Source organism: Schistocerca gregaria, unplaced genomic scaffold (assembly GCF_023897955.1).
Source record: "Schistocerca gregaria isolate iqSchGreg1 unplaced genomic scaffold, iqSchGreg1.2 ptg000770l, whole genome shotgun sequence".
In the NCBI taxonomy this organism is placed as follows: Eukaryota; Metazoa; Arthropoda; class Insecta; order Orthoptera; family Acrididae; genus Schistocerca; species Schistocerca gregaria.
This window is the reverse complement of record NW_026062140.1, coordinates 48224-54349: the sequence shown is the minus strand read 5'-3', so window position 1 is coordinate 54349 and position 6126 is coordinate 48224. Positions and strand designations below refer to the sequence as shown.

The 6126-nt window shown below is 30.2% G+C and overlaps 6 non-coding genes across 6 annotated transcripts; all 6 read right to left on the bottom strand.

Moving 5' to 3' along the window:
* Positions 1–3611: 3611 nt before the first annotated feature.
* Trnai-gau (transfer RNA isoleucine (anticodon GAU)) lies at positions 3612–3683 on the bottom strand. The gene has a single exon. It is a non-coding gene; the product is annotated as a tRNA-Ile (tRNA).
* Positions 3684–5522: 1839 nt separating this feature from the next.
* Positions 5523–5594, bottom strand: Trnaf-gaa (transfer RNA phenylalanine (anticodon GAA)). Its single transcript has one exon. It is a non-coding gene; the product is annotated as a tRNA-Phe (tRNA).
* A 113-nt stretch (positions 5595–5707) lies between these two features.
* Positions 5708–5780, bottom strand: Trnah-gug (transfer RNA histidin (anticodon GUG)). The gene has a single exon. It is a non-coding gene; the product is annotated as a tRNA-His (tRNA).
* An 11-nt stretch (positions 5781–5791) lies between these two features.
* Positions 5792–5863, bottom strand: Trnat-ugu (transfer RNA threonine (anticodon UGU)). Its single transcript has one exon. It is a non-coding gene; the product is annotated as a tRNA-Thr (tRNA).
* A 34-nt stretch (positions 5864–5897) lies between these two features.
* On the bottom strand, positions 5898–5970 carry Trnan-guu (transfer RNA asparagine (anticodon GUU)). The gene has a single exon. It is a non-coding gene; the product is annotated as a tRNA-Asn (tRNA).
* A 2-nt stretch (positions 5971–5972) lies between these two features.
* On the bottom strand, positions 5973–6058 carry Trnas-gcu (transfer RNA serine (anticodon GCU)). Its single transcript has one exon. It is a non-coding gene; the product is annotated as a tRNA-Ser (tRNA).
* Between the last annotated feature and the right edge of the window lie 68 nt (positions 6059–6126).

Genomic DNA, 6126 nt, shown 5'->3' with positions numbered 1-6126 from the left:
AAACTATCAATACCTTATCATGTAAAATAATATATATATATTATTTTACATGATAAGGTGTTCCTAACTGACACTCTTTCTCCCGAAGTTACAGAGTCATTTTGCCGAGTTCCTTCAGTATTGTTATCCCAACATCTTAGTATTCTCTACTTAATCACCTGTGTCGGTTTGCAGTACGGTAAAAAAATTACATAGCTTTACTTTAATATAACCTTATTAGGTTCAATAAAATAAAAAATACATTATTTTTCTAGAATAATCACTTTTATCTAATTTAACACATAATCAAAAAAACAACATTCAAAATGATTACTTTTTCAATTCCAAAAATTAAATAAAAATGATTACTGTCTAATGTATCTTAATAACTTCTTTGCAGCATAATATTAAATGCTTCTCCATCAACAAATGTTAACACATTTCTCTTAGAAACCGACTAACTCTATGTGATTAAATCTAACACAGAAACCCTTGATTTATCGATGATAATGATTACAAACTACATTCATATATAACAAACGTAATTTACATTATTTAGCGCTACTCATGTCAGCATTCTTACTTCTGATATCAAAAAAATAAATTCACATCTATTCAACAAAATTACAGAACATTCCGCTACCAACAAATAGATCACAATAAAAATATTCGATCTAAACAACTTTATTTTACAGCTTTAATATTTAATTTTAGTCCCGTTAATTTACAAAGTTAAATTTACTTTTTTCATGTAAATAATTAGTGAGCTTTTACGCTTTCTTTAAATGATGACTGCCTCTAAGTCAACATCCTAATTTATATTAGTAAATTTAACTTTTCCTTAACTTTTAATTAAAATTTAAGGATTTTAGCTTGTAATCTGGATTCTTCTCCTCTTGACTAATTAATCTTAACACTAATAGTCTGACCACTACTTAAAAATTAATTGAAATTCAAAGTTAATATTAATTCAGTAAACTATTTAAAGCCCCCTAGCTAATATTGTTACTTTACCTTCAATAATATACTAATAATGCCCTACTTAAATAGATTTCGCGGAAAACCAGCTATCTCCAAGTTTGATTGGCCTTTCACCCCTAGTTACAAATCATCTTAATTTTTTTCAACAAATACAAGTTCGGTCCTCCAATAATTAATAAAATTATCTTCAACCTGTTCATAACTAGATCACTTGGTTTCGGGTCTAATTCATATAATTATATGCATTTTAATACTTATTTACATTGCGTCTACAAAATAATTTTAAACTTACTATACAAATTAATTCGCTGACCCATTATACAAAAGGTACACTGTTACTGTTATATACTTACAGTATATAAAGCTTCAATAGCTAATAAATTTAATTTTTCACTATCTATTTCAACTAATCTCACTGAGATACTATTTCATCTTTCCCTCACGGTACTCATTCACTATCGATTATTAATATTTATTTAGATTTAGTAGGTGGATCTACTATATTCAGGCAATTTATCTATCACCTTACTCAATTGATATTGATAAATACACAATAACTAAATTCTGTAATGTACTTCGTGTTATTTATATATATAAATAACACGAAGTACATTACAGAATTTAGTTATCAACATTATTTATACCATGTATATATATACAAGACTCTCACTCAATAACGTATATTATTCCAAATATTTCTATATACCATATAATGCATGTATTTACATAAAATAATTAAGATCTAAAATTTCCAATTTCGCTCACCACTACTAACGGAATCTCGGTTGATTTCTTCTAAAGTAATTACTAAGATGTTTCAGTTCATTACCTTCTTGTCATATCACAAAAATATAACTTCATTTTCTGAAAGGTTTCCCCATTTAAGAATTTATGCATCATCGTTCTCATCAACTAAACATAACATATCGTCAACAATATTACGCTTAAAAATATTAATATCTAGAGATCCAAATTAAATTTAATTTTATAAAACATGTATAATTGTCTTGCAATTATACATGTACATTTTCTTTCTTATAAAAAAAATTTAAACAACAAATATATACAACAATTAACTCTACTTGCTTAAATATCTATACAAATGTATATCTACTAACGATTTATCAACATTTGATATAAATGGTAAAATAATTAATAAATAAAAAAAATAAAAAAAAGTAACTATTTGATCTATAAAATAAAATACAGGTTCAACAGGCTTACCGCCAACTCAACCTAAAACAAATAAAGACAACAAAAACACCCAAAATATTGACTGCATAAACGGCCTAAAATACATACTCCTAAAACTAATACTAACATAAAAAGGTAACAAAAACAACAAAACAATAGAAAAAACAAAAAAAAATACTCCTAATATTTTATCAGGAAAAGCTCTTAAAATTGCATAAAACGGTAAAAAATATCATTCCGGTACAATATGATTAGGAGTAACCAGTGGATCCGCAACTATATAATTATCAGTATGTCCTAAATAATTAGGATAAAAAAAAACAAAAATAGAAAAAAAAAACAAAAATATAAATAATGAATATAAATCTTTTATAAGAAAATAAGGAGTAAAGGAAAAGTTATCAACTTTCATACCCACCCCTAAAGGGTTAGAAGATCCTCAATTATGTAAACATACTAAATGAAAACCCACTGCAGCTAAAATAACAAAGGGTAACAAATAATGTAAACTAAAAAACCTATTTAAAGTTGGATTATCTATAGAAAATCCACCTCATAATCAACCAACAAAATCATCACCTATATACGGTATAACAGAAAACAAATTAGTTATAACTGTCGCAGCCCAAAAACTCATCTGACCTCAAACTAAAACATATCCCATAAATGCCGTCATTATCATTAACAATAAAATTAAAATACCACTCACTCATAAAACTTGTCTGGGATATGAATAGGAATTATAATAAAACCCTTTTAAAATATGTATATATACAACAAAAAAAAAAGCCGAAGCTCCATTCATATGTAAATATCGTATTAAATATCCGTAATTTATATTACGCATTATGTTTTCAATACTACTAAATGCATATTCTATATGTGGTGTATAATACATAGCTAACATTATACCTGTCACTATTTGTATAACAAGAAATAACAAAGCTAAAAAACCAAAATTTCAAAAGTAATTTAGGTTAGATGGTGTTGGGTATGATATACCAAATTCATATAAGAAGTTTGATAGATTGTTTTTTTTTACTAGATGTCTTAAATATAATTTCATATGACATGGGTAGTTTTGTTAAAAAAAAAAGGCGCTCTGTACGCCAATATTTGCGTATGTAATTTACAAAATCTATATTATGTAAGAGAGTTAATTATTATTGGTAGACATATTATATATACATAAAACCCCCCTAAGGGGGGTTTTATGTATATATAATATGTCTACCAATAATAATTAACTCTCTTACATAATATAGATTTTGTAAATTACATACGCAAATATTGGCGTACAGAGCGCCTTTTTTTTTTAACAAAACTACCCATGTCATATGAAATTATATTTAAGACATCTAGTAAAAAAAAACAATCTATCAAACTTCTTATATGAATTTGGTATATCATACCCAACACCATCTAACCTAAATTACTTAATAAGTACTATACAAAAATGATCCAAATTGGAGTCGAACCAACGATCCCGCACTTATCAGATGCATGCTTTACCACTAAGCTATTGGATCAACCAAAAAAATCATCCAGCCACAGGTTCCCCTACGACTACCATGTTACGACTTCGCAGCGGTCCTCAAAATTAATGTTATGTGCAGTTTTCTAATGCTAAATCAACGATTGCTGTAAATAAAACAGCAAATCTGTAAAAACAACAACAAAATCCCAACACATGTCTACTAACTCCAATTTCCCCCGCGTGACGGGCGGTGTGTACTAGAATTTGTAAATATTCACCGTACCATACTAATATACGATTACTAGCGATTCCAACTTCACGTTTTCGTATTACAGAAAACGATCCGGACTAAGATAATTTTTATACAGATTCGTTAAAACTCACGTTTTCACATCTCTTTGTAATTACCATTGTAGCACGTGTGTAGCCCAATCCATCTGGGTCATGACGACCAGACATCCTCCCAACCTTCCTCCCATATCTCATGGGCAGTATCCTAAAAAACTTAAAATTCAGGAAAGGGGTTACGCTCGTTTTAAGGAAGTTAATCGACCGTCTCATGACACGAGCTGGTGACGGCCATGCAACACCTGCATGTATTTCATTTTAGTATACTTATCACACATGATAAGTATACATACTTCGATTAAAAGTATAAAAACACAAGTCAAGGATTGGTAAGGTTCTATGCGGTATATCAGATTAAACCACATGCTCCACCGCTGTGATAATTCTCCGTCAATTCCTTTAGGTTTAAACCTTGCGATTGTAATTCCCAGGCGGAGTATTTACGTGTTAACTTAAACACAAATTTAACAAAAACCCTAATGTAGGTTTACATAATAAATATGCGTTTAATACTCATCGGTCACTGCTTAGACTACTGAGGTATCTAATCTCATTTGCTACCTAAGCTTTTGCACCTTAGTGTCAGTTCATAATAATAAAATTGCCATCGCTAAATGGTAGTCCTTATAATTTCTACAAATTTCACCTTTACATTATACGTACTATTTTACCAAAAAAAACTCAAGTTTATTCGTAAAAACAATATCACTTTAGTTAAGCTAAAGTATTTTACTGAAAACAAAATAAACCACCTACATGCCCTTTACGCCCAGTAAGGATGAATAACACTTGTCCCCCCCGTTTTACCGCGGCTGCTGGCACGAAGTTTGCCGGGACTTCTTTTTTGGATACCATCATTATTATCTCCAACGAAAGAACTTTACAGACTTCACCTTCATCATTCACGCAACATTGCTGGATCAAGCAAAACTCATTGTCCAAAATTCCTCACTGCAGACTATTCAGTTCGGGCCGTTTTCATTCCCATTGTGGTTGATCATCCTCCCAGATCAACTAAAGATAATCGGCTTGGTAAGCTTTTAACTTTACCAACTACCTAATCCTATGTAACCTCATTCAACTGCGCATTTACTTTATATACAAACAACATAAAATTTTATGTTGTTTGTATATTTATCAATATTTTATATTAAACAGTTTTAAGATTGTTACACATTACTCACCAGTACGCCATATATTTTACAATAATAAAATACATATCAACTTGCATGTGTTAAGCATATTGCTAGCATTCATTCAGAGCCAGGATCAAACTCTTAGTTATATAGGTATCAATTATCAATTAAAACAATAATTGCAACAATTAACTCTCTACACAAAAAATACGGATAATAGGATTCGAACCTATACAATATAATAATTACTGGGATCTAAATCCAGCATGTCTACCAATTCCATCATATCCGCCAAAATAAAAACCACAAAGACGGTAATGGAATCGAACCATTATAATTAGATTTGCAATCTAACGCATTAACCAATTATACTAACCGCCCGTTAAGACACACTTACAACATGCCTATGTCTAGAAGTAGAATCGAACTACTGACCTAAGGTTTTTCAGACCTCCGCTCTACCCCTGAGCTACCTAGACAAAAACCTATAAAAAATAATTCAACACTCCTATGTTTAAAAGGACTCGAACCTTTAATTTCTGAATTCGCAATTCAACGTTTTTCCAATTAAACTATAAACATAAAATAAATAGGCGAATAATAGGACTCGAACCTACAACTCTTGCATTCACAATACAACACTCTACCAATTAAGTTATATTCGCCAAACACAAAAAGGGTAAACGAAGATTCGAACTTCGAATCAATAGTTTACAAAACTACTGCTTTACCATTAAGCTATTCACCCAAAACACAATACATAAAAAAAAATTTCTCTATCACGTCATGAATTGGAATCGAACCAATAACCAAACGGTTAACAGCCGTCTGCTCTACCAATTGAGCTATCACGACAAAAAAGGAGATGGGATTCGAACCCATGTTTTTCTTATAAAAAAATACTTTAGCAAAGTACCGCTTTAAACCACTCAGCCACTCCTTCATTACGTAAAAACAAGGGAGATGGGATTCGAACCCATATCAAAAATTTTGGAGACTTCTATTCTACCA